Genomic DNA, 26787 nt, shown 5'->3' with positions numbered 1-26787 from the left:
AAGCTCCCATTTCAATCCCCTTGTTCTCCCCGACCTCACACCTTACTTCAGCAGCTGTGTCACCTTATCCACTCCATCCCTACCACACTCCTGGTGTGTCTTACCAAGACAGAGGGTACCATTGGGCCACTCTGTAGTAGCTACTACACCTCAATCGCATTCTCATCCTCTTCTCACTGCTTCTTCCCACTATGTCAGCAGCATGAGGGGGGCAGTTACTGCAAGTGGTGTAACAAGGCATCGGTGTGAGAGTGCAGTGTTGCCTGCACAATGCCTTTCTCCTGTGCTCAACCCCTCACACTGCTTTTTAAATGAGGATTATCACGTTCTTAAGTACTTGCATGCAGCTGGGTAATGCAGTGCCCTAGCTATCTTAACAAGGTACACTGGGGCCTCCAGCATGATCAGACCTCCCCCCTTTTCACTTTTCTGCTTCTCCAGACAAATCTGGGATCTCCTCCTGTTGCCTTCCAACTAGTCAAAGCATCAGTCCTGACACAGGACTGATGTTGTAGTGCGCCTCAAAAGCCTTCAGTCCTCCTGACACCATGTGATGAGCAGGATCCAGACCCTTAAGCGTTACCTGAGCTGAAGGTTAAGTATTGTAGCTAAACAGTTATACATACAGTTAGTTGTCTCCGTGAGCGGGTTGGAAAATCTGTGAAAGCTGAAGAGAAACACCCCCCCCCCCCCCCCCCAACTCCCAAATATCATTGTTTTAAAGACTGTACATCGCATTTCTAATGCGGATAGCTCTGTTTTATTTTCAGGTAATACATGATGGAGGAAAGAAAACATGGGGCTGCTTTTCTGAAAGGTTCCCAATTTTCTCCTCGGGTACCTGCGCTATGGTTACAGCTCTATGGTTAATCCCGACGGTTTACGCGACCAGCGAGGGGAACCCCCCCTCCCCCCCCAGGCGGGTCAGAGAACTTCAGCAGCAGAGACAGTTCGATTCCTTCGCCAAGCCTGAACGTGCTGGTTTCGAGACCGGCAGAAGCTCTCGCTGCTCATCCCTTTCCCAGCCGGACGCGCTGGGAAGGCGCCCACACACTCGCGCGCCAGCCTCGCGGCCGTGCCCGCGCCGAGCGCCCGCAGCGCCGCGCGCCCCGCACAGCCCCCCCCGCCCCCCGCAGGGCCCCCGGCCGGGGGAGCGGCCGGCTCCGGCCGCGGCTTGGACACAACGTGCGTTCCCCGGTACGTCACCGCGCCGTGTGTGGCGGTGCGAAAGCGGCGGTCTGCCCGGCGCCCTGCGGCCTCGGGAACCGGGGACCGGGCGCGGAAGGTTCCCCCCCCCGCCAGGGCACACGGCTGGGCGGCGCACCACCCGCGGGGACGGTGCCGCCCGGCCCGAACGCACCCGCTGCAGCACGGCCGGAGCCACCGCGCGCCCCGTGCCGCTTTCACACCGCCGGAGGGCCGCAACCAGCCGGTACCCCCCCGCCCGGCCCCAGGGGAGGCGCCGCCGCGTCGCGCCCCCCCTTCCCCGCTCCGCTCCGTCCCGCCCCGCGCCGGGAGAAGCGCCGTCCCCGCCCCGCCCCGCCCCTCCCCTCCCCGGGAGAAGGGGATGACATCATCCCTCCCCACCCGCCCGCCGCGCCGCTCCCCCGGCCCGCCCGCCGCCCCGGGACCGAGGGGGGCTCGCGCCCGCACCCCCCGGGCAGAGCCGCGCCCCAGCGGGGGGCTCGGGGGGGCTGGCGGCGCCCCCCGGCCCCGGCCCGCCGCCCGCCGCCCGGCCTCGCCCCTGCCCCACGCCCCACTACGTCATCCCTCCCGCCGCCCCCTCTCCCCCGCGCGAGCGGCGGTGCTGGCGGGGAAGCGTCCCCCGAGGGGAGCGCCGGGCCGGGCAGAGGCTTCGCGGCGGCTTCAGCCGGCGAAGGGCGCAGGCGCAGAAGCGCCGCGCCGGCGCGGTGTGGCGGGCGCGCATGCGCAGCGGGGGGGGTCGGGCGCGGCGGGCGGGCGGCGGGGCAGCTCCTGCGCTGACACCTGCAGCATGTGCCAGGAGCTGCAGCGGCAGCGGCCGCCTCTGCCTCTGCGCGGCGCGGCCGCCCCGCTCCGGCGCCGTGCGCGGCGGCGGCGGCGGAGAAGCAACTCCCGCTCCCGGCGTCCCTCCTGCCTGGCACCGTGTGCCGGCGGGTGCACGGTGACCTTACGGAGCGTGCATTACCTCACAGGTAAATATCAGCTGATCCGCCCCGGCGGCGGCAGCGGCGGGAGCAGGCGGCGGCGGGAGCTCACAGAGCCTGCCTGAGGTAGCGATCCCGGCCGGGGCAGCCGGTGCGTGGTGCCGGGCGGGGGGCGCCGCCTGTTGCCGTTTACCTGTGTGGGGCAGCGGGCGGGGGGCGCCTGGGGTTTTCCCCCCCCTCAGCGCCGCGGGGGCGCCGTGTGCGGGGCGGGGGCGGGGAGGCCTCGGCGGGAGGGGGAGGGCGAGGAGTGGGGTCGGCGGCCCGTGCCCCCCCGGTCCCGCCGGGGCCGCCCGGGTGGGTCGTGCCGCGCTCCCGCTTGTCCTCGGGGCGGGTTCGCGCCGCCTGCTGAGGCGCTCCGGGCCCCGGCAGGTGTGTGAGTGTGCGCTGCCGTGCGGCACGGCCGGGCTATCTCCTAGTGACCCACCCAGCCGCTCCGTGCGGCAGGTCCTTGGTCCCTCGGCAAGGAGAGGGGGCCCGGTGGGCCGCCGGCCGTCCCTGCGCGGCTGCTGTCACGTCTTATGGCCAGCTGAGGTAAAAGGAAAGAAAGGATGGCACCCCATAACGCAGCAGCCCTGCCTTTACCTGTGCGTTCACTGACTCGTTGGCAAACTTTGGTAACTGGCGGTGAAAATCTTAAGTCATTGCAGCCAGACTAGCTTGTACTACACTCCCATGCTAAAGAGTAGCTGCTTCCTAAAATTAACTATTGCTGGTGACTGCAGCGGTCAGCTGAATCTGGTAGTTATTCACTGGATCCGCTTGCCAGCATGGGTGATGTTTTAGATAGTACTTTAAACGTTGGTAGGAATCAGTGTTGTCTGATAATCCTTGCTAGTTACTGGTGACCCAGAAGATGTTAAAATGAGAGTTTCACCAATCAAAAAGCAGTATCACAAACTTGGTGCTTGTAGGCTGTCAATATATTGTGTTGCGTTTGAAGTTTTGTAACTTACTGTTCACTTCTGAATGCTGCATCTCTGCTCCCCCCCTTGTTGTTGGGATATAAAAGTAGTTTAATAATAATGGGAGGTAAAGGCATGGATTCTGTGGTTTAACCCTAACATAGCTGTGGAGCCGTTTCCATAACTTTTACCTGAACACCAGAACACCAGGTTGTTGTCTCTCGCACCTGTGAACGTGCACATGACTGGACACCTCTTCACTAAAAAAATGATGGTAACTAGAGTGTAGTGAGTGATAGATTTTGGAAGTCATACTGGTTTCTGGTTGTCAAAGGGTAAATGGGCAAGAGATAAAAGCCAGTGCCATGTCCATTTTAAGTTCACGTCTTTATGTTGCTCCTCAAGAGTATGATCCTACTAACACATTTTTGGGTTTCACCCTCCTGTTGCAGTCACCAGTCAAGTTCTTATATATATTCAAAGTTGGTATTTAGTGCACTAGATGTTTTTGTGGTTTTATGTGAGTTCTGGTTTTTGTTTTTTTGTTTTTGTTTTTTTTTTTATCACAAGACAGAGTTGAAATTCAAGGAACTCTATGCTTACAAAGAAATCTTTCCTTCCTATAAAAAGTCACACATAAAATATCAGCTCCTGGCTTGACCTCTTAATAAGTTATAACTGTAATCAAATGAGGTGCTGTAGTCTTGTAGCGGTAGTAGTAAATACAAAATTACAAATGTGTGCACGCTGTGATTGCGAGCAAGTGGATAATTCATGCATGTAATACTCTGTGTATGTGGCTTCCCAATGGTGTGTTATCATTTCCACTAGCAGTTTTTGGTGTGTTACTGATTGTGTGCACCAATGCTCAGGATGGCTAAACTATGCAGGCTCAGCCATGGCAGGTTCAGTGCTCTCTGGGAAGCACCTCAGGACTCAGTCCTGAAAACAAACATGTGGCTGTGATGTCTGTGTGCTAGGGTAACCTACTGATCCCACAACGAAAAAGAGGAGAAAAAGCACAAAGTACGTTATGGTAAGCTGCTGGATAGCGATCTATTAAGGTTTAGAGGAAGGTGATGGATGGATTTTCTTGTTTTGTTTGGCTTTTGAAGATTTTGTCCTTTATTAGTGATTTCCTTTATTTCTACAGTTGTACATTGTCAGAGACTGTAGAATAGATTATCTCTTCCTATCCATTTTGCCCAGCGTAAGTCTATTCAGAATTGCCTATAAGGGTCAGCACTGATCTGTCTTAATTTCCATGCCAGGCAAATAATCAGATATAATTGCACTGAAATCAATGAATATATACTGACATGAAACTGTGAGAAGAAAATCGGCCTCCTGATGTTTTATATTTGTGTAGCTGAAAGCCAAAAATAGCTGTCATAAACACAGCATGTCCTTTCAGAAGAAATAGTCAATGCCTGTCTTACAGTTGTCCAGAAAGTTTCTTCTGTTTCAGGAGCTTTGGGTTAGGAAAGTGAAGGCAGCGGTCTTTGAATAAGAACTGTACTGGAGAAACTTTTTGTTCCAGTGACTAATCTCCTTCTCCTTTAATTCTGTGCTGTTAATCTTAGCCTGCACATAGCCACACTGTTAACATTTGGCAAGGACTGTTTTATTAAACAGGGCTTCTTAAGTGTGTTGCCATGTGTCACAGGGTTAATTCTAATGACTATGTTTTAAACTGCTGCTCTTTATAGTAATTACGTATGTTCCTATCTCTAGGCATAACAGCAAAATGTAAGTGCTATGGAATGTTACATTCCAATTAATTTTGCCATACAAATGGGCATTATAGTTGATGGCTAAGTCTGACATGTACTGCATGACTTGTGATGTTTTTCCCGGAGAGAGAAGAGTCCTGGGACTGAGTCACCATGGAAGAACATGGAGCCCCGTAGGCACAAAACTGGTGCAATGGAGTGATGAGTCAGACCTCTTATCTTTTAAATTTGGTATTATGAGGTATTCATGCATGGGGTGCATTGCATTCATTGTGCACCTAGGCAAGTAACTAGCAGGTGAAAAACTCATTTAATCAGTCCTCTGACTCTGGGAAGCCTTTTCTTTGCAGAGTTGCTCCTGTTTTTATTGAAATGAAAGGATGTTGGTTAGGGTCATGTAGGAAATCATGGTGCATTAACTTGAACCAATCGCTCACCTGTGGTGGGCAAATGGCAAGTTTCTCTTGACATCACTGGGTGAATTGCCTTTTAGTTGTATTGGTGAAAATCCAAAGAGCAACAGGACTAGGTGAATATATCTACAAATGCAGAAATGAATCCGTGTATAAAATCTTGGGTCTGCCAGGCTATACACATTCATTTCTTACATTGTTTCAAATCCAACAGTAGTATGACCTAATGCTTACATTTTCACTTTCTGCATTGTAGATTTGCACCAGGTTTTTCAGACTTCTGAAACTGGATAAACAGTAGAGGAGTAAGAGCAGTGTTGCATCTTCATAGGCCCCAATATTTGTCTAAGCTAAATGACTTTTGAGTGTTGCTGTGGAATGACAGTATTGTTTCAGATTCCAGAGGAAGCTGGTGTTATTGCTAAGCTAATGAAAATAATTGAAATTTCTTAGGGGTGGTAACCTCAGAAATATGTTAAACAGTGAGAGTGAAGACTGCTCACTCGGCTGTTTTCAGAAACAAAACAAATCTCAACATCAGAGATGTCTTCACGTAGTTATTCTGAACTTCCTTGAATAGTGATCATTAATAGCACCATCTTTTCAAGCTAACTGAGCATGAAAGTTACTTGATTTATAATCATTTTGAAGCAGATGCTCAAAATTCTGATTACACGAACAGCACAAGAATGACACTTTTGCTGAAAATGGGGGCGGGGGGCAGGGGGACAATTGTGTGTGGGGCAGTCGGAATGGCTCGAAGGAGTGTTATACCATGGCTCCTTCTCCTACTTCATTACAATGGCTACTAGAGGGACTGTAGAAGAAAGTACATGAGGTTTTTATTTGAAAGTCATAGCAGGACATTATTGATCTGTATATTTTTAAATCTTGTTAATGTAACTAGTCACCATTTTGTGATCATCACAGACATTAGCACTGTTTTGGGGTGGTGTGTGTGTGGTAATGATCTTGCAAAGATAGCTTCTGTCTTCTCACATTATCTTAAATTGGGAAACTGTTACAATCAATACACATTGGAAAACAGGCAGGAAAGATGTGCCAGCCTAAGATCTAAATCAGACCAATTCCAATTAAAGCATAAATGCTTTATCTGTTTTTAAGTTAGATGCACCTATGGTATTCTCTAGATGTATAGACATTTAGAATGTCACATGTGGAGAAATCAATGCAGGGAGGGTTTAGCAGTCTCAGCAACTAAGATGAAATGCCATGCCTCTTGCAAGAACTTGGGAATTTCAGTGGTCTTTGTGTCCTGGTGTGGAGATCAACAAACCTGAAGACTAGTTGCGCTGATGAAGAAAGTGATACCAGAACTGGAAATCTCCAGATAAACTCATCTCAACTCTATAAAGAGATGAAGATCTAAGAAAAGCCTTCAAATACCTCTTTTTTGGATTTAGTTACCATAGAATTGGAACGCTGTGAAGTTGTGAGGTGGTATCGCCCCCCCAGAAATCAATAGCATTTTGCTATTGACTTCAGCAGAGCCAGGGTTTTGCCCTGCTACTTAAGATACCCAGGACTGAAATGTGTGGGGCTAAATCCTCTCATTTGTGATGACGTAAATCCAGTCCTAGTGTATTTTCTTCATCACAGTGAAGAGAAAAAGAGATCACAACTGTGCTACTATCCATAGCATATCCACAACTGCTGCTAAGGTATATAATTATTTTATGCTGTTCCTATATGCTATGCAAAACCTTTACCATTAAATCTGTGGCGTCATCTTCTCCTCCTGTAGCCACTATATTTATACTGATTATGTGAGAAGTACCACTGACAGTTCACATACCTGAGCATATGCCACAAGGACCCAGAGGGAAATCCCAAGCTGTATCTTTTATTTTACAGAGACTACATTTATGCTTTGTATAACCAGAATAGCCTGTAAAGGGGAATACAGAGATTTTTATAATTGTTCAAAGGAGATTACAACTTTAACACAATTCCATCCTATAATGCGCACAGTACAAAAATAAAGGCTCTTTTCAGTTAAATCCTCTACCAGATTGATGTCAAGAAGCAATGCAATATCTCAAATGATTTGGGCTTTTTTAATCTTCTTAGCTGGAAGAGATGTCAGAAGAGCCAAGGGTGAAGAGCTACAAAAATGAAGTAGAAGATTCGTGTGGAATTTCCTCACGTAGTGGTCTGGATGCCTCTGCTTATTTTGCTTAAAATGAAATTCAGACTTCAGAAGCACACTTGATTTTCTTTTCTCTTGGTGCTGACAAGCTCTGCCTTGGCTTTGTTGACTGTAAAGGTAACAGCAATTAAAATGTCATGTGATAGCAACTTCTGTAAACTGTTGCGTTATGATTCTTACATCACAAAAGATTTTTTATGACATGATGGAAGTTAACAGAGGAAAGGAAATCTTTCAGTGCTATTCGCAGCTTTTCAAAAGTTCAGCCGGAACTTCCTCCTGATCGCCAGCTCCTCACACAGAGGGTGTGATTGGAGGCTCATTTAACTGGTGAAACTCCTCTGTACTGCAGTTTGACTGCACTGGTTTAAATAAAAGGCTGATACAATTTTGCCCTTGGGGCCTTCCTGGGGAACTGAAGAGCTGCTGGTTTAGTGCCAAAATTTGCTTGTCATACTTACAGATGAATAGATCCGTTGAACAGTGAGACCATGCTAAGCTGTTCATCTTGGCTTGTGCAGGATGGTGGAACTGTGTTTGCACCATGCTTGGCACCAGGCAGGGTTGGTGAGCTGCTTCCATCCAACAAGAAGAGCCACGTGGACTGGTCCTAAAGCAGCTTCCTCGTGGCTAAGTCCACAGGTGACTGAAGGAAAAGTAGAAGATAATGCAGCATTTTCTGAAATGTAATTATTACCATTAGAAGGTTAAATCCCCAAAGTAAACTACGAGCCCTCTATCTTCAAGTGATAAAGATGAAACATAGTGCAAGTAGAAAAGTAAAGATTAGCTTTAATTAGAAATGTAAGAGGGAGCAGTTGCACAAGATGGTAGTATGATCCTCCTGGAAAGATTTGAGCTGAATTGAAGATCTGATGCACCTTGTTCTGATATTGCCCCCTGGTTCCTGGGCAGCTGTAGTTACCAAGTCTGCCCACTTGTGAAAGGAGCTGCCTTTTGTAGGCTATTTGTGTATGCCCTTATGCCTCGCAGAATTGCCCTATATAGTGGTTGTTTACATCTATTGAGTTTTCTCACAATTGCCCTGTTGTACTTGATTGGTGCCAGAGTTAAAGTTAAATGATGGTTGGCCTGTGCTTAGCCACAGAAGCATTGTCCATGGTAATCACTGCCACAAAGTAGGTCTTGATCACAGTCTGAAGTACCAGCCAGCTCTCCTCTTTTCTTTCCTCTTTGAAATCTTCTTTGCTTTGGCATGCGTGTCAATGGGCATGGTCATGTGGTGTGCAACACAAACTTGAGTTGCTCTGGGAGGCTTGCCTCCCTGGAGAAAGAAGGGCTCTTGGCTGCCCACCAAAGCGCATCACAGCTTGACAGTTATGCTTTAGTGAAATGGACCGACCAACTTCTTGGTGGGCAGAGTGCCAGCCTAACAGATGGGCCTGAATGTGGGCAGCCAGCAAAGCACATACATACGTGTAGATGTAGATAATTGTATGTATAAGCATAATAAATAGGGATCTTTGCAATTTGAAAAAAGTTGCCAAAGCAAAAGGCTGAGTACTAAAGCAAAGAGCCTGAAGAGAGACTTCTTTTGGGGAGGGGCCATGTCAGAAATTGCAGAGGAAGAATCGGTGCTTTCCTTGTCGCTCTCTGCTTGCAGTTTTGCAGATTAAATAGCATCCTTTGTTTATTATATAATCTTTTGAATCCAGGCACTCTTGTTACTACAACTGGGAATGTGGAAAATGACACTTTACTGCAGTGAATCCCCTTACAAACCACTTGAAGCTTGCTACCAGCTCAGATTCTACCAACACGTTTACTAGTACTGCTTGAGATCAGTGGAAATCTGTGGATGCCACACTTTTTGTTTTGAATTACCTTTTGAAGTATGAAATACTTCACTGAGCAAGAGTTGCATGGAAATCTGTTACCAGTACAGAATGTATGTAGATTATAGCTTCCAAAATCTTTGTGTGTTGTTAGCTAGCAAGTAAACGCTAAGCTCCTTCCATGGATGGCAGTCAGCTAACATATGTGTGCAGGCCATATAATAATTGATAATTAAATGCTTGTAAGTCTTTTGAAGACCTAAACATTAGCTACATCTCTACAGAAGGGACATAGAAAAGCTAGGTGACTTGAACTTGTCTGCAGAGGGATTTGATTGCAGAAGCCTGTCTCCCTTGAGCCCAGTTCCCTAATTTTAGCAATGTGATGCTGGAGAATTGCCTGGCCTTGCTGTCTTAGGGCACACAGGTACCTTGCTTGAAGGTCCCTCTTTCCTTACTATAGAAGAGAGCACTAGTGGATTGCTTGATGAATAGCATGACTTACCCAGCTGGAAATTGCCTCGGGCTCCTCTTTAAATTCTGGAATGTCTGTGGATGCAGTTTTCCTTGAGCTGATAGGGCAAACCAAGGATCTAAGATTTTTGGCAAAATCTGTAATGGGCTCTGGATAGCTTCAGTATAAAAGTGGAGGTTCGGCTTTATGTTTCTAGGACCCTTGAGTTAGATTAACAGGAATTATTGGGATAAGAATTTTTTTTTTTCAAATCATGGAAATAAATTAATTTACCAGATCTAATCTAATACCTTTACACTTAACCTGAAGACATGGCAGCTGTCTGTGTGACTCCCAAATTAAGTACTGCAGTCGCTGGCTTCTAAGTGCACATAGTACACAGAAATTTTGCAGGCCAGCATGTTACATGCTCCAGCAGGCCTATAGAGTATGTTTCGGCTTCAAGGATGGGGCCAGGCTTTTGGTGGGGGCTGACCTACTGGCAAGGTGTCCAGAATGAATACAATGGAAAGACTATTTTGAAGAAGGGGAATAATGATGTAGTGTCTTAGGGCCCAGATTTCAAAAGATGATTAAAAAATCCTGTAGGTTTCAGAGGCAAGTATTTGCTCCCATACTGGAAATGATAACAGTATGCCTGATGTGTTCTGAATATTGAATGGGTCTAGTCTGAATATGATGCCTGATGTGCACACACTTCTATTAACTTTTTATTCTTCTTTTGGTCTGTCAGATGTGTTTATCATGTGACTCTGTTCATTTTTTCCTTTCTTAAATAATAACCAGAACAAGCAGTTTAATGGTGGTATGCACTAGTTAATGGGAGCTACAGAAATTTAAATCCTCTGTGTGGAAATTCAGCAAGTTTTGACTCATTTAATCCCTGTCTCCGTAGCCCACATCAACCATTCATTCCCCTTTGTGCAGGCTAGGGGAGAACACAGCCCTTAAGTCTCAAGTGTTTTTTATCAGTTTTCTTATCACTAGCATTCAGCTGCTTCTGGTGGGACTGTTAGGAAAACACAGGTGCTGTCCTCCAAAGGGCTGGGAGAGGGCAAAGGGAAAGAAAAATAGGATGGAAGAGAAGGATTGTTAAAAGGGGAAGGTGGGATGGAGAAAAATGGTACATGAAAAGAGAAGGAAAACAGCACAAAAGGGAAGTGTAGAAAGGAAGAAGACAGAAAGAAAACCCTGAAATTAGTAGAAAGGAAAGAGGGAGAGGAAAAGAGTTAAAAACTGCAGATCATCAGATGAGAAGAACTGTACTGTGTTAATGAAAATTAGTACATGCTCCAGCTAAGCTCCTTTTCTCTTAACATGACAGAGCAGGACTCATCTTGCAAAGGCTTCTGTGGGAAAAGGATCTCATTTGACCTTATGGGACCACTTACATGAGGAACTCGCTTGAGAAGATCTTTATAGGGTGAAGACTGATGTTAGTGGTAGCAGGGTCAGGCTGTATCTGTTTATGCCAATAGACAGGACCCTGATTTCCTTTTTATTACAGAGTATATTGAGGTGGGAATATACATGTCCTCAATTTAGTGCTGGCACTGAAACAAGGAAAGTAAGTTGCTGTGTGTTTTAAGCCTGTAGACAGGCATATTGGAAGCTGAACTGCATCACATTGTGCTCTGTATAACCTTCTGCAGAGAAAGGTGATACTGTCAAATACTGTAATATTAGAGGTATTACTTTTGTAGTCCCTGTTTCTCTAGACAGAATCAGAAGATTTAAAAGCAATCAGTGTTCGTGAATGCTGCATCAGTCTACCCTAAAAAGCACTCCGTTAGTTTTTCCTTCCTGACCCCTGTTTATCTAGTCATACGAAGACCAAAATTATTATGGACAACTGCAAGAAACTTTTTTGCACCGAAAAGATAAATAATAACTGTTGTACAAGATTAGTGACTTAAAATGCAACTTAGTACATTTCTCTGTGCCAGGGATTAGGCAGTCATCCTTCTTAGGCAGAAGAATAGGGAGAATACCTTCATGTTTTGTTGAGGGGTATTTTTCATTTGTCCCATTGTAACACTTTTCTGTATTTCCACAGGGAATGCTACATTTCTGATACTAGGAACCCCATATCATCATTGCTATTTGCATTTACACTTAAATGTTACCTATCTTATTTTTTAAAATAATCTAGCAGAAAGATGATTATTCCTGCACAATTTGTTGCTTTAATTTTTTTATTTCAATACATGAATGCATGTGGTAGGGCATTATAAAACTCTTGATTTGTTGTAAGCAATCGGACTTTTGATGATATGCTTGACTATTGGAACATAGCAACCATGACTTCTTTACCATAAGCTCTGTTCCAAATAATTAATGTAATGTTAGTGGGCTTAGTGAAGCAGTGGGCTATATTACAGTGACTGCAAAGCATGGAAAGCTACTGTGTCTTTCTGTCATAAAAAGGCCCTGCCTGTGCTGTAGATCCTATGAAGAATTTGTAGAGATACTTGAAAGGATAAAACACTGTATAAATTCCTAAAGTTCAAAGAGAAAATACCACTCAGGATAAAAAAGGGAGCTTAGCCCAGTAGCAGCTTAACCATATATGACAGATCTAGTGCTAAGTCCTGTGCCATCAATGCAAATGCCTCTGGAGTTCACCGAGTAACCAGATGGAAGGACTAGAAGAAAGGCTTTGAGGATACTGCCGGGGGGGGGGGGGAGGGGGGCTATGGGAGGGGGGTGAGTAGAGAGAAAAGGCATGTGCTTTGCAATAAATAACTGGTTCTCTGGGCGGGATACAAACAGGGATGGTTTAAGAAGTGTACAGCTAGATCTGTTTGCATTTAGTGTGAAAACTACTTTTAAAGGCATTAATATGTATTTGTCTGTATTTCTGTGCAAGTATTATGCCATAAATAGACTTGAGGACTATGCAAGTTGGCAGCCCTGTTATTCTAACATAGGTCTGAATGATGCTTTTGAGAGCGGAGACTTATAAAAATCATTAGCTATGTTCTCCTTCCTGTGTCATATAATGACATGAACATTGGATCAAAGTTGATCACCTTCAGGCCATTGAGGGTAATAAAAAATTCAGTAAAAAGGCTGGTTTTGATATGATACTTCCTTCTAGGTAGCTTTCTATGACCTTTAATCATCTCTACACATGTCCTGGACCCAACTGTTTTCTCGTCTCGCCAGCTCCCGACAGAAACACCCCATGGAACAGTGAGCCCAACTACGCCTCATGCTGGCCTCCCTCCCTCCCTCCCCAGCACAGAGCTGCTCTTGTGTGCACTTTCCTCTACAAACCTGAGCATCTTCTCTTCCCTTGTGCCAGTGGTGCTTGGATTTATTAAACAGCTCTGTCTTATCTCAGCCACTGCTCCACGTTGACCATGGATGGCATATGAACATGCAAATTATCTCAGTAAATAATTTGCACTAGTTGCCACATAGAACAATGCAAACCTTGGTGGCTTTGGCAGACTGCTGTCGCCGTAGGAGATGTGCAGGGACAGCCTGTATGAAAGCCTGAGGAAAAGAACGACACAACAGCATTTTAGCAGCTGTATTGATAGCAGGTGCTCTTTTAGGCTTCTTACCCAGTGCTCGGAGTCTTTTCAAGTGGTGTGAACGTTTGGTAGGTGGGAGGTTACGTGGTATCTGGAAGACCTTAATGCTCAGTAAAATTAACATGGACACATAGCAGTAAGTGAAGTCCTAGGAAAGAATGTGTGAGATTGCTGTCACTGCCAGGAGATGTATGCTTGTTGGCCATATGGTGGCTTTTTGGCCCTTGCTGATGACCACAGGCACAGAAATGGTTCATTTGCTTTTGTTTATTTGTAGAAAAAGAAAGAAACATGGAGCTGCATCTCTGTTCTGGAGCTAAAGTATAGATTAAAGGTACTATTTTTCCCCCCTATGGTTTTGTTTTTTAGGAGACTGCAGCAATGTATTCTAAGCAGTCACAGGAGTTTTAATGACAGCTGTTTTGCTTGAAAGCCTGTATCTGTCAGTGTCTGTACCATGATTTGATGTAATCCTTTGGATTTCCTCATGTTTAAAAAAGCTGCAAAGTCTTCTTTGCCTACCAAAACACATTTAACAGTTGAAATTTTAGCAGGGAATATTTCTAAAATCTACCATTTTACACATACTCTGATGATCTTACTGTTCATGTATTTTTAATACATCTTTCACCTTAGTCTGAGCATCCAGTGAAGAACATAAGAAATATGGGAATTTGGGGGAAAAAAGAAGAAGCAGAAATAAAATTACACTAGCAGAAACCTTATTAGTCCCATATCCCTATGGTGTTTGCTGCTCAAAACTGAGGAAAAATATTTAAAAATGAAGTTGTCTTTCACAGCAGACTTTATGCCTATGAGTCAATCTCATCTTACTACTCAGCTGTCGAGAAGATTTGTCCTTGAAACCCAGATTTCCCTTACATATACTTACATGTGTTTTGCAAGACCTTGAAATCACACAATGGAAGGAGAGCTGAAAACTGCTGCCAAATCTACTAGATGGTCACGGTTACCCGGAGCTGACCAGAAGCTTTGAGTTTCCAGCACTACGGTACTGCAGGCTGAAAGCTGCGGTGTGCAGGCAGGTAGTCGGCACTGCGCGGGTGGCTGCGCCTTTGGCCAGGTGGGGAAATGCAGATTTACCACAAGGGGCAGGATGTGGGTGTATTGTTTCTTTGACCTCAGCAGGCGGGCTGTCACTTTCCTCCTGTTTTGTTTGCCCAGAACACTTTTTCTCAAGCAGTGATTCTTGAAAGGAGAAGGTATCGATGGGCACAGGGGGTCCTGTGGCACGCTGAGCGGAGAAGAGTGGGGATATGGGACTTGATTTTAGCACTCCTGACGCAGCTGTTTGAAAACCAGCCAAGTCCAGAGCACTTGAATTGGATACTGGTTTTTTTCCAGGGGACTCTCTATGGCCCTTACTAACAGAGAGAAAAAAAGATGGTCGTCCCATAGGTATTATGATATACATCCCAATTTGTTGATACCAACATGCTTGTCTTTGCTAGGCTACAAACATGGAAACACAGAATCATTTAGGTTGGAAAAGACCTTTAAGATCATCAAGTCCAACCATTAACCCAGGACTGCCAAGTCCACCACTAAACCTAAAATTAAACTAAACTAAACTTGTTTTGTCAGATGCAGTTATCCAAAATAACCAGCATCCAGTTGGATGACTCTGGTGGGACCTTGGGAGGGGGGGAAAGGGGTTTTTGTTTTTCATGGTGGTATTTTTCCTTTCCTTGCTTTTCTTCTTACCAACTTCTTTTCATTGAAATGACAGCAAAGTTTGCTGTTGTTGTAGTTAGCTCTTAGCATCTATTTTTATTTAAGGACTACAAGATACTGGGCCAATCTACATTTTTCTAGTAGTCTTCAAATGCAGTAATTAAGAACAATTGATTGCTTTGTTTGCAAAGCCCCAAACCAAAAGGAGAGGTGTTGCTTTTATCACTTCCTTGTCTTTGTCAGCCTCACAGCTGTGAAACTTCTGGGCCTCTGGCTCTCTGCTTGGCTAAGTCCAATGAATCTTTTGTTAACAAGGGCGTTAAAAAATCATTAAGAATATTTTTGCTCTTTATGCTTTACCTCATACTTCTACTTGTGTTTGGGTAGAACATACCAGTGATTGGAACATAAGTTATGAAATGTTATTATGTGTTGTTAATGCATTTAATTTGAAGCTCCAGCATACACTCATACAGTCCTTGAGTATCAAAACATTTGTTAGCATATATTAGTGAGCAGCAACGCTAAAAGTTCAGACCCTGAGAGGGCCTTTACTTTTTTCTTTTCACATCTTATTTTTCACAGTTTATTAGTTTATTCCTTTTTTCCTTTTTTTTGTTTTTAAATTAGACAAACCTCCCCAATCTTTCAAGAGTTGAATGTATGATGTGACTTTGGTTTGGGCAGTGGTAACACCCACTGGCACACTGTTTGTTAATTGTCAATGTTATTAGGTACTAAGGTGTTCAGCTGGATTTTAATATATAAGGCTCTGCTCCCTGTTGTCTGTGCGTCTGTATTAACTAGCTTCTTAATTATTGTGGTTTTCTACTTGACAAATATTCTCAGCAGAAGCACCTACAGCAGTTGCTTCTAAAACTGCAGCATTTGTAACCGGTTACTGTACTGTTACCATTGTTTTTTTAATATTCTATTTTAAAATCTTCCTTTTAAAAAGCAAATACATGGAACAGTTATCAAGAAATGTAGCAAAAAACTTCCCCAGTCCAGAAGGATTTACAGGAAAATACAAAGCAGTACAGCTAATCTGTGCCTTCTCATACAAAAGGAGTGTGTAACATACAATCTAGGCGATAGATCCTTAGCTGCACGAATTTGTGTAGCTCCACTGAAGTAATTTTTGAAGGCATCTGCCCTGGCTCTGAGTGTGTTTCCTGTGAAGCTGTTGATAGTAAAGCAGGCAGCACATATGCTGGGGCAGGATCAAACTACATGTGCATCAGAGAAGGGAAATAAATGCTTGAATATATACAAACGTGTGTCTGCAAAGGTGAGGTGACTGGATTTCTTAGCATATTGATTGAGGTGTGGAGGAGACAATGATAGTACCCCCCCCCAAAAAAAAAAAAAAAAAAAAAGGTAGAGAATGAACACCCAGGAGGCTTTTTTAATTATTTTTAGTTTATCACAAAAACTTAGCAAGGAAGAGAAGGTCAAAGTCCTAAGAAGATGAATGGCAACAGTCAGAGGCCCTTTCATGTTTCAGTAAGAGGGAATGTTTTGAACACAAAGAATTGTTCTTTCTTCTCAGTGACTTGACTGAAGATGAACACATTTCTCACTTGTTACAAGAGTAGTGTTAAAGAAAGGGCCTGTTTCTCACTGTGGGGCTTCAAGTCTAAACAGGTAGGAGTTCACCATTGTTTTATGTACCAGCCACATGAATTTGCTTCCTTTTGATATTTAACTACTGCATCCCTGATAACACTGGCCATTGCTAAAAGTAATCATAGAATCACAGAACGGTTTGGGTTGGAAGAGAGCTTAAAGATCATCTAGTTCCAACTGCTGCCATGGGCAGGGACACCTTCCACTACACCAGGTTGCTTGAAGCCCCATCCAGCCTGACCTTGAGCACTTCCAGGGATGAGGCATCCACAGCTTCTCTGGACAAACTGTTCCAGTGTCTTGCCACCCTTACAGTAAAGAATTCCAGCAATGATGTGGTTTTGTTAGATTTAGATCTATTGAATAACATTGTCAAATAAAAAACCACTTCTGTCAGTACACTTCCTTTATAACTTTTTCAATGTAAGTAGGAAAAAATAACATCATGAAAACTTTGGGAGCTGATACTAGAGCTGACTTCCCATGGCAATCTCTGTGTGTAACTCCAGGTGGTTTAGCATGGTCCAAGTGCCAAGTTATCCCCTGGTCACAGAGGGAAGGCTTCTCAAGGCTGAATAATAGTAAGCTATGACCTTCCATGCTTTGTAAAATTATTTCCTCTTTTATTTTCCTATCTGAGCACTTAAGATGATCAAAAATAACTGGCAGACAGTTTTTGCTAGTTTGTTCTTTAAGTAGTCTTTTGAACTGACAAGATATGAAATCCTTAGACCAAAGGACAGTATTTTTCAGTAGGTTACAAATATCTGAAAGTAGAGATGCTGAATATATTTACCTCAGCCGTGATTTTACTGCCATAATAAGATTTTTTTGCTTTGCTGCATATACCAGGACTTTAAGATTATGTTAGTTTACGCTGAGCTAAATCCAGATACAGGATTTGGTTGTAAAATGCACAAGGGGAGGTTTGTGGCTGCATAAAGTCTCTGCAATCCCCTTTCCATGAGAAGGTACTAGCAGGGTTGAAAGGAATCTGTTGTGTAGTGCTTTCATGCAGTCTTAGCTAAAGTGATGGTGACGTTGCTGTTCACACCCCTGCAAGGCTCCTGAGGAGCCAGGGGGTAACTTCACTGGGCCTCTTCCAGATGGCAGTGTCTTTTTGGTCACTGGGCTTCTTGCAGATGGCAGTGGGCATTTTGGATTTGATTGCTCTGCCAAAGCTTGTGTTGACCAAACAGTATATGAACTTGATGAGCTCACCTGTGCTCTGTGCTCTTCCACACAATGCTCTTAATGTGCGGTAACTGTAGAAGAGGCACCTCCTGAGCGTGTACAGCCTGTACCAAAGGTCACCCACCCATACGGTATGAGTGCCTGAGTAAATCCTTGTGCTCCCCCTCAGTAAGAGCATCCACAATGGCTGGAGCTTAACTACTATCATTTGATGATTCATTTGCAATGCTTATTTTCCAAAAATTGCATAGCCTGTTCTCAAAAGCAAGGCAAAGAAAAAAGCAGCTGTTATGAAAAGAGAGAAGAAAAACTCACACATACAAAACAGAGCCACACAAAACCAAACCACATTGTTAGGGTAGGGGGAAAAAATTCAATTTGCTGTATCTTACCTTTGAAAAAGATCAGAAATAGAATTATATTTCTGAGGTACTATTAATATTTTAGGCAATTAACAGTGAAACTTGTGAGTCTAAGAACGTATGGATTTTAATTGAGTCCTGACTTGCATTTCTTACTTTTGTGGGTTTTCACAGAGAATACACCAGGGAATTTTTCCCTGTTGTGAAAAGGCATGTTTTTGTATTCAGTACTAGTGAATTTTAGGCATGTGATATTGATACTGAAATAAACACTGCTTTTTAAGTGTAAAAAGCATCAGAACCAACCAGTCCAAATTTTACTCTGTCATATCATTGAATACAAGAGTGGATTTCATTGTGCTTCTCTTTATTCTAGCATAGCTTATATAGAATTTGACTCAAAAAGCAGAAAATTAGCCTGACTGAAGAAAAGAAAAAAATAATTTTCAGTGCTCTCTAATGTTTTGTATAAAGTATTTTCTTTCTGTGGAAGCAACTGATCAACAAAAAACTAGCTGAAACTGAAACTTCACAATCAAAAATTTCATAGGTTTTCATTTAAAAATTCATGATTGAAGTGAAATATTGTGACATATCTGATGTCATTGTTTTCTTTCACCTCAGTCTGAACTTTAATTTTTTTCTTCCTGAGCTACAGCAGCACTTACTTCCTTCCCCCATGTCTCCCAGTAAGTCAGGCCGTCCAGCCCAGAGAGACATCTTTCATGGCATGTTACTACTGTGCAGCTGCTGTGCCCAGTGGGGAGATTGTATTTACTGCTTAGATGATGTTTTGTCCAAAAGGAACCCCACAGTCCAGTTCTACAAGGCTCCAAAATTAGAAGTCCACTGAGGTACTCCAGCAGCCCAGAGATATGCAACATATCCTGAAACAAAACCATTCAGTCTGCTTTGAAAGTGATACATTTTTTTCTGCATGAATTAAACTTGGCTTTTGATGAGTACTTCACTTGGATTTTTGCTGATGGAAGATTTCAGTTTTCAGCTCAACTTAAAGCACTTCTGTGCTAAAACTGTTCAATATTGTTCTGCTGGCCAGCCCTCTTCTGAGGTTCTCTTATTCTTTGTTTGCATGGGTTGTAACTTGGAAATATCCTTGTGAAGGCTTCTCTTCTACGATGCATTCCCTGTTCTTACAGGTGGGGAACTATGAAACCAGTACTCTTTCTCAAAGTGGAAGAAACATGTCAAGGACAGATGATAAATTTTTTTGCAGACTGATACACACATTTATGTTGAAGGTCCTGACCAACTTGGAACCCAGAGAAAAAAAAAATCCTATCTCTCTGTGTGTATTTAAGAGAGTAACACACAGATGAGTCATGAAGACAGCATCACTAATGACACAGCACAGCTGCTGAACCTTTCTGCAACACAGAATGAGCTCTAGACCTCCCCCAGACGCTAAGAACATCTCATCAGACTCGCAGGAGCTGATGGTCTCTGACAGGCTTTCAAACCTGGGCCCCACCTTCTAGCTGAGGAGCCTATGAAGACACTCCCCCCAGTTCTTTTCCCTGCCCACATGATGTGACCTACCCACATCCTTTCCTTGGCCTCACCTCCTGTAGGATGAAATCTACCCACCCACCCCCCCCAGTAATCTTTGTAGCACTGAATTTACCTTTAAGTCATGAAGCTGCAGCGGAGAATCACACTGCATCAGTGAATGCATGCAAATAAATGTAAACCACAGAGAATGTGGTAATTTCTGCAATCTTAATATTCTGGCTATATGCCTATTAGCATTTTCTTTGATGGACTAGCTTTTCTTTGACGTCGGACATATATTTTTTTTAATGACCTTTATAAAGGCAATTAATGAAAAAAAGGTAGATATAGTGTAGTGTTGGTTTAGAATAGGCTAAAAATCCTTTTGTGGCTCTTCTTGTTAAGCAAGCAATGCTTCTTTCAGGGCAACACAAAATGTGAGTTGAAAGTAGGATGAGAGCAATTAAGATCCAAGAAACGGCATGTAGAAAGCTAGGATTAAAGAAAGCTGAAAAGCAGAATTTCAGCTGAAAAAGAAGAGACTGATAAATATATTGAAAGCTTTTGGTGGCTGAGAAATACATAGAAAGGCAGTTCATTTCATTTTGGCTTTTGCTTTTAACTGTCAGTTTACTACAAGTGAATTTTTGTTTTCATCCAAAATAACATTCTGGGGAATGGCCTTTCTTCTGCTCCTAACTCTGATCTGCAAAATACATTTGAAAGATTTGCCATATGACTGTGAGTTCTCTCAGTGTTTTCATTAAATCTAGGTTTAATGGATTTTTCTTTTTCCGATTGAAATCTATAATTCTTTTTTTTTCCCTTTGTATTTTGCTTTTCTGGTTTGCTACTGTTCTGTCTTCTTCTGGGCCAGTGCAAGCCTGTGTATTACAAATAAGCTGTTTTCATGAGAGTCCTGCCTCTTCATATTTGGAAACCTATTTATGAGTGCTGCTGTCTTTTTAAGCACTGTGCTGTCTTGTGTAGAGGCAGAGTAAGAGCTTGCTGTTTGATTGCTCCCAATTCCCCGCTCCTGCAAGCTACTCACCTGTCTGAATGCAAGGTACGTGAACCTTTCTGAGAGTTGCCTCTCCATGGTTGTTCTTGTGGATACTTGACCTAACAGATGCTTCTTAGAGTTGCTCAGTCTGCTATTGCGTATTTGGAAATTTGTTTGTTTTTTGACAAAACTAATTTGTTATATTTGCAGGCTTTAGCAAGCCTTTTTTACAGTCATTCCTACCATCTTATGGTTTCTGTGAACCCAGGTGCTGTTGCTGGTCTTAAGTTGTAAGAAGAATGGTGATCCTGGTTCCAACACAAGCATTGCCAAGCAGATGGACTGCTTTTGTGCATGGCTCTGTTCCTCTTTTCATTCTCAGAGTCAGCTGTAAGAAAGACTACTGCTTTATGCACTTTGAAGACAAGACATTCACTGGCTCTTGGTCCTGGACTGTCACCTTGGACGAATGTTCAGAGTAAGAGAGCAGCCACACACCTCACTTGATGTTCTTGGTGCTGGAGGAATATGAGTTGCTGGTGAAGACTGCTCTCCCGAGTGGCCAGATCCAAAAGCCTTTGAGCTTCAAATCAAGGAAAGAGGCTGCATGGCAATGCTGGTAATAGTTTCCAGCCTGCTGAGATGTGGTTTGGGAGTGATTGTGAGGTTTTTCAGGGTCTAGGAAGACCATTTGGGATAGCATGGTCCTTTGTTGCATTGCTGCCATGTTAATAAACAGTTTCTGCTAAAGTTGTGGTGAATTGCGGGTATGAATTCAGAAGCATTGGGCTTTAGTCTCTTGCTTGCTTATTCACAGAGGAGATGGAGTTCTTAGGCCCTGTTGCAACACTACCAACCCTCAGAATACTGGACTTTATTTTAACATGCAGCTTCTAGATGGTACAAGATTTCCAACTAAAACAATGTTATCCTTTATGGTATTACAGAAAACTTTGGAAATAAAGTGTATTAAAAAACGATAAAAACTGGAAAACACAATTTTTGAGCCAGTACTATGATTTCAGGGTGATTTGTTTTGGTATTCTCCATTTTCTTTTGAAAATAAAATTAGAATCAAGCACAGTTTTCCACCTGGAATTAGATCATGCACCAAACAAGCTCATCTGGAACATTTCAATACTGCTATACCACAGATACCTTTGAAGTCTAGGGCTTAATAAAGTAATTTTTACCAGTTAGGAATAGCAGTTTGGATTAGAGTTGCATATGTAGCAATATCCCTTAATCTGAATTAGTTGATTCTAGGAAGTGAAAGTCAAGTGCACAAATCTACTTTATGAGCAAAGGTAATGGATTTTCAGTTGGGGTGTAGGAGATACGAGCCAATTTACATCAGCATATGTTTATTGGTATTTTTCATACTTTTGTTGAGGAAATTATTGTGTGATTTTATTCTTTTCTTCTAGCTTGTGTATCTGAAAATGGGAATCACGTTGGTTTTCAAGCATCATTGGATGTTCACTGAGCATCTAAAATCAAAAAGTAATAATCATATTTTAGAAGGCAAGTGAAAATCACTGCTGACTCTTGTGAGTTGTGTTGTGAATAGGATGGTTTGCATTGCAGAGAATTGTGATATAACTGTGTTTGAGAAATTTATTCAAGAAAGAAAAGCTAAAAACAGGCTCAGTCAACTGATGTGCTAGGTTTCATTCTGCTTTTATCTCCCAAAGCAGGAGGAATAATATTTCTGATTAATTATATTCTTCAGTATTTGACAAAATATGAATCTACTGTGACTTCCAGACTTTGCTGAGGATGGATTAGGAGTCAGGGAACAGGGAGAGCTGTTGTGCATGGTCAGAGTAGTGTGGAAGAGTTTGTGCTAAACTTGACCCATATCACTGCTACCAGGCTATCGTTATTCACAAACATGAGTTAAAAATATAACAGATATATCAACAAGATGTCCTAGCAATCCTAGCAGAAGCTTTCAATTTTTAAAAACATTTTTTCAAATTCCTTTTGGAAATAGTTATAAGATTTGACCTTTCAACTGTAATTAATTATAATTTTTAGAACAGTAGAAATGTGTGCTTGAAGAATACGTGCGAGGCGAGTGATCTACGGCAGCAATAACTTTGTGCAAAGAGCCATGCTATGCAACCCAGTAGAGTTTCTTGCTGTGTATGGAGTTCAGTGCATGTGTGTATCCTCCATGGCTCAGAGCCTGGGATAAACACCTTGATCTTCCTTTTGGGCAGATAAAGTGGAGTTGAGAAGTGTTTATCCTGAGACCTTTTAGGTGAAAATCTAATACCAAATTGTTTCTGTTGTGCTTCATTAGAGGTGCTTGCAACTGGATTGCTGTTGATTGGCTTTTAAGCCTGATTCTATATTTTAAAAAGTTGTAACAGAAAAATGACAAGTGAGATATATATATATATCTACACCTTAGTAGCCCTGTGTCAGATGTGAAGAAAACTGCACTTTATCAACGGCCTGTTAATGGCAGAGGAGCCAATGACTATTCACAACCAAAGGCCCTGATCCTTTTTAATGTAAGTAACTGCACTGAATATCATGGGATTACTCACGTCAATAAAATTAAGTGAGTTTCAGTGATCTTGGAATCAGTACCTTGGAAGCTGTTCATGTAGGAAAAAACTATGATCAAATAATCAAAATCAGAAATGCAAGTGTTAAGAAAGGTACCAGTGGTCCTGACACTAATAGTTTCTTTGTGCTTTCCAGCTGACAATAACAAATTATACAAGGTTAATAATGTAATCACTAGAAATTGTTTTGCCACTTTTATGACCAGCTTATGTGACTGGTTGAAGTCGGTGGGTTATGCCACTTAGGTCACTTTCAGATTTCACTAATTTTCACCTATCCTGTACTTTCTCTTTGCTTTGTGCAGGCCTGATTTTTTTAGGCAATGTTGTTAATACATGTGACATTTCCCTATCTTCTTTAGCATGATGATGACATCAGACACAGTACTAGGAAATGCTGAGGCATCTTCAGGTCCTGCTATGGCAAAAGAGTTGAAGGGGTGTTTAGATCTTGTAGAGATCCTCAGCATCTTGCTTGGCTGAAGTCTTGATACGCTTGGTGTGTACAGCAGAAGTCCACAGCTCAAGTGAAGGTGGGCCCTTTAAGGACTCCACCAGCTAGTGTGAGAGCCTCCAATGATCACACCTCCTCACCCTCACCCTTTTCTTCCAACCTACTCCACCCTGCCTTCCCCCTCATTTCCCCTTCAGGACACTATGGATTTGGTCACCAGCCCAGCGTCCCAGGGCCCCAGCTGCCTGTGCTGTAGCAAAATGACAAAACACTCTCTTCTGCAGTTACTGCCAGTCAGCCATAGTTTTTATTCTGTGATGAAGGTTATTTTGAGAGTTCAGCAGTCCTCACTTGGGGGGGATAGGACATAAAGAAATGTGATGGGTTTTTTTTCAGTTTACGTCTTTCCAGATTTTTTCCCTTTTGTTTTACCTTCTGTCTTCCTTTATTTTAACTCTACTTTTTCTTCAGTCACAGTAGTTAAAAAGAGAAGAAACACGAAGTATGTTTTGAAGGCAAATATTTTGAAAACTGGAAAAAATAGTAACAATTTATACAGCTTTTGCTGAAAATAAAAGTATTTTCAGACAGTAGTAATATTTATACTTTCATTGACTGTGCTATGCACACGTTGAAAATGGTCCTTCAGCTGACTATCTCCAAAGGTAGGTAGTTACATCAAACCTAAATTCTCTACTCTATGACTTTTTGTTGTAATTAGATGAAAGGACCAGATCCATTTTGGCTAACACCCTAAGAGAGAAATCATTGTGTTCCCCAGTTCCAGGGACTGGAAGTGTTTGGGTTATGAATCTAGATCCACTGACCAAAATGGTTTGAAAGTCCTCTAATGGATTTTACTGCTAAATGTTAACAAACATAATTTTTTTGAGACTTATAAATACAGTCCCATCATGGCACTGTCCTAACTCTGATGATGTGTCTGTTCTCTGTTAATCTCAAATCAATAGCCATTCTATTTTCTTTTTGCTTTCCTGGTAGCAGTATGAAGTGATTAAAAAAAAACCAAACCAACCACAAAGAAGTATATAAAAAAAGAGCCAGATGGGAGATCCACACCAAGGTGAATTACTTTTTCACAGCTACCTGGCTAAGCTATTATCCCTATTTGTGGTGAATTTCCACCAAAATCTTAAATAAAAACATGTAGGTAAATATCCTTGACATAGTAGTGATTTTCATATTATTTCAGTTTTCTTTTGTTACTGTGAGAGCACAAGGAGGAAAAGACTATTATTTAGTTACTATATGCTAATATGTGTTTTCCTGTGATAAAGAAAACAAAAATTCTGTAGTTCATCCTATACTGCATCCACAGTGATGTCTGTGTGTTACTGTCTAGCTGAATTCAGCACCAGACTTGAATGTATCATTTTCTGATCATGAAATTGTTTGAACAGTGGCATCCAGGCACAGCCAGTCAAAGTGGTTGAAAAATAATATCGCATAGAGAGCTCAGATTCTTTGGGAAGAGACTTGAAAGACAAAATAACCTGCCTGCAAAGGAAACAGATTGTTTCTGAAGTGCAACAAGCAGCACTTGTTCCTCTTCTCCTGAGTGTTAAGCTGCTTTCTATCAAGACGTCAGGTGTGATGCACCATTTTCAGCCTGCTTCAATGAAAATACCTTTGGAGAAGCATGGAAGTTTTTTTTGCATGAACGTAGTTTTTCCAAAAATAGTGAGATGCAAGACTTAAAAATACTTGAACACATTGTCCTACTCTCCCTAATTTCCAGACATTTTGAGGAAAATTGCTACCTTGATTTTTTTGTATGTTGTTTGCAAATTTGTAGTTGGAGGTGATTATTCTACCAAAAACACCCAAAAAATGCACCACAGTAAGTTTCTCTTTTGATGGTCCTTAACAAAAAGTGCTTTACAGTAGCCTTTGTTTTGGACAGTCTTGCTTTGCAACAAAATTAAGGCGTATCATGTTCAGATTTATCTGAGATACTATCCTGTATATAGTTAAAACTCTTACTCTTCCCTTCTTTTTATTTGCAAACTGCTGCTGTAGTGGTCAATGTTTTAACACCTGGTCTGTACCCTGAGTAGCATGTTATGATTTTTAATGGCTGAATGTCACGTAGCTGCAACAAAGTGCTTGGGTCAGACAGCTTGGCCTGGACAGATTAGTTCAAATAACATTTACCTGTCTATAGTACTAGAGAAAATACTGGAAACCAGAAGAATCAAAAAAGAAATCTGTGTTTGTTTCTTTTCCTTCAACTTCTGTGTGGAAATACTGAACTCATACTCAAAAGATGAAATGCTTGTCTTAAATATGTTTTTGAACAGAGAATAAATTAAACTCAGGTAAAACATGGAATAACCTGTGACCAGTAATTCTTACCTTTGGTTATACATAAAACACTCAGTTTGTAAATTAGCTCCAATATATTCTCTTATCTAAGGAAGTTCTGTCCCAGCAAAATGTCTGTGCATGCAATAATGAAACCAGCATTGCTTTTATTGTTTGGGGGAGAGGGGTTTGTAAATAAAGCATCGTTACATGAAATCTCTGTAGAGTTTAGACAGGCACTCTACCAACATGTGTATTTATGGTTTATTGCATATGAAGAATTGGTTCCTGCAGCCATTACCAACTAGTACCATGTGAGAACCTATCTGTCTGCGTTACCATCCATGCATAGAAACTCCAATGTCAAGCTACAACTGCACTTGTGTGATTCATAGCTGTTAGAAAGAAAGGCTTATTAGTCATCTACTTCATTGCCCTTCCTGTATAGAATTATTCTATATTCTATATATCTGTATAATGCTGTACATTTACTACTTTTTTGTCAGTCTAACTTTAAATTATTGAAGTAATGGAGCTCCCACCACTTCCCTCAGGAAAATGTTCCAGACCATAATAGATCTACTGTCAAGAAATATACTAATTTTCTGATATTAATTTTTCCTTTATTAACTTCATTTCATTGCGCTAACTACTGTCTTCTGTGCATTTTCCCATGATCTCACTCTGAAACCTAGGCTTTGCACCCTGCAAACGTGTCTTGTTTATTTTCAGCTACTGTACGTGCATATGAAGGGGTAAAATTTAACCTCTGCAGGCTTATAAATTTGGCCTGTGTTTAGTAGGAGTAAGGCAATAA

The 26787-nt window shown here is 42.5% G+C and overlaps 1 protein-coding gene across 1 annotated transcript in view; it reads left to right on the top strand.

The window, feature by feature from the left end:
- Positions 1 to 1970: 1970 nt before the first annotated feature.
- DTNA (dystrobrevin alpha) overlaps positions 1971 to 26787 on the top strand; it is a 234481-nt gene continuing 209664 nt past the window's right edge. Inside the window, exon 1 of the mRNA XM_055799736.1 lies at positions 1971 to 2174. The gene's annotated coding sequence lies outside the window, so the exon portion shown is untranslated. The remainder of the gene's footprint in view (positions 2175 to 26787) is intronic.

Source organism: Falco peregrinus, chromosome 3, assembly GCF_023634155.1.
Source record: "Falco peregrinus isolate bFalPer1 chromosome 3, bFalPer1.pri, whole genome shotgun sequence".
NCBI classification, from domain to species: domain Eukaryota; kingdom Metazoa; phylum Chordata; class Aves; order Falconiformes; family Falconidae; genus Falco; species Falco peregrinus.
The sequence above is the reverse complement of the archived record's forward strand: the minus strand, read 5'-3'. Positions and strand labels throughout refer to the sequence as shown.